Source organism: Cricetulus griseus, chromosome 7, assembly GCF_003668045.3.
Source record: "Cricetulus griseus strain 17A/GY chromosome 7, alternate assembly CriGri-PICRH-1.0, whole genome shotgun sequence".
NCBI lineage: Eukaryota > Metazoa > Chordata > Mammalia > Rodentia > Cricetidae > Cricetulus > Cricetulus griseus.
Genome location: NC_048600.1, coordinates 2,834 through 4,764, shown reverse-complemented (window position 1 = coordinate 4,764; position 1,931 = coordinate 2,834). Strand labels below are relative to the sequence as shown.

At 51.7% G+C, this 1,931-nt stretch overlaps 1 pseudogene; it reads left to right on the top strand.

Annotated features, from left to right (window-relative positions):
• The first annotated feature begins 510 nt into the window (after positions 1–510).
• LOC100768015 lies at positions 511–1,529 on the top strand (annotated as a pseudogene).
• The last annotated feature ends 402 nt before the right edge of the window (positions 1,530–1,931 follow it).

Sequence of the window (1,931 nt, the reverse complement as noted above, 5' to 3'; positions counted from 1 at the left end):
AAGGAGGATCACAGGTTGGAGCTTGGCTACAGCATAGGCTGCTTAACGAGTTCAAAGCTAGTCTGGGCTGCAATTGTGACCCTGGGGAGACAACTCAGTGGCTAAGAGCCCTTGCTGCTCTTCTGGAATACCTGAGTCCAGTTTCCAACATCCTTGTCAGGTAGGTCACAACAGCCTGTGATCTTAGCTCCAAGAGATCCAGTATCCTATCCTGGACTCATTAGGCACCTTCATGTACCGTTCTCAGAGGACATAGGCAGAATAAGGCCAGAAACTGCAATAACCACTCCTCCAGGGTTCAGCACTCTACACTCCACACAAAGTTATAAAAAATCCTGGGAAGAAATTTTCATATACTATCCACCCAGATTCTTGAGCTATTATCATTTTTATCATCAAACTATAATAACCAAAACCAGATAATTAATATTGGTAAGCCTGGGAACTCGCAGCTGGCCGCAGTCATGCTGCTGTCGGGAGAGCCAGCTCCCGAGTGCAGAAACTCCCGCCATGAGGGAGATTGTGCACATCCAGGCGAGCCAGTGCAGGGAACCAGATCGGTACCAAGTTTTGGGAAGTGATCAGCTATGAGCACAGCATCGACCAGGTGGGAGGCTACGTGGGTAACTCAGCACCACCACTGGAGCGGATCAGCATCTACTACAATGAGCCATCGTCTCAGAAGTTATGTGCCCAGGGCGGCTCTGGTGGACTTGGAGCCAGGCACCATGGAACAGCGTGAGATCTGAGCCTTTTGGGCAGCTCTTCCGGCCTGACAACTTCATCTTCGGACAGACGGGTGCCGGGAACAACTGGGCCAAGGGCCACTACACTGAGGGCAAAGAGCTGGTGGACTCTGCTGGACGTGATTAGCAAGGAGTGTGAATACTGTGACTGCCTGCAGGGCTTCCCAGCTCATGCACTCGCTGTGCAGCACAGGCTCAGGCATGGTCACCCTGCTCATCAGCAAGATCTGGGAGGAGTACCCGGACCGCATCATGAACAACTTCAGCGTCATGCGGTTGCCCAAGGTCTCAGACACTGTGGTGGAACCCTACAACGCCACATTGTCGGTGCACCAGCTGGTAGAGAACACTGAGACCTACTGCATTGACAACGAGGCCCTCTACGACATCTGCTTCCGCACTTTCAAGCTGACCACACCCACGTAGGGGACCTCAACCATCTGGTGTCTGCCACCATGAGCTGTGTCACCACATCGCTGTGTTTTCCCAGCCAGCTCAATGCTGACCTGTGCAAGCTGGCTGTGAACATGGTTCCCTTCCCATGCCTGCATTTCTTCATGCCGGCTTTGCCCCACTCACAGCCGGGGGCAGTCAGCAGTACCGTGCCCTGCCTGAGCTCACATAGCAGATGTTCGATGCCAAGAACATGATGACTGCTTGCCACCTGTGCCTGGCCCCATGTCCATGAAGGAGGTGGACGAGCAGATGCTAGCCATGCAGAACAAGAATAGCAGCTACTTTGTGGAGTGGATCCCCAACAACATCAAAGTGGCCATGTGTTGAAAGACCCCCCCCCAAGAGGTACTTTCGTAGAGGGAGACCCACACCCAGGAATCAGCGAGGCCACGAACTTGGATGCAAAAACAAGAGGCTTTATTGGAGACGCGGGTACCCGGGGCGACTTAGCTTCTGTGTGGCTAAGCGCCGAGCCAAGGGAAAGGGGTCCTTATATAGGGAAAAAGGCGCAAGCTAGGAGCAGGGATTCTATTGGATAATTCTAATGAGGCATTGTACAGAGCTATTCCCATTGGTCAATGTATATGAGGCGCTATACAGGGTTATTCAAATGAGGCAAAGTACAGAGTTATTCAAATGAGGTGAAACATAGAGTCTTTCAAATGAGGCGAAATACAGAATTATTTCTATTGGATGGTTCAAATGAGACACAGAGCCATTCCAGATCAG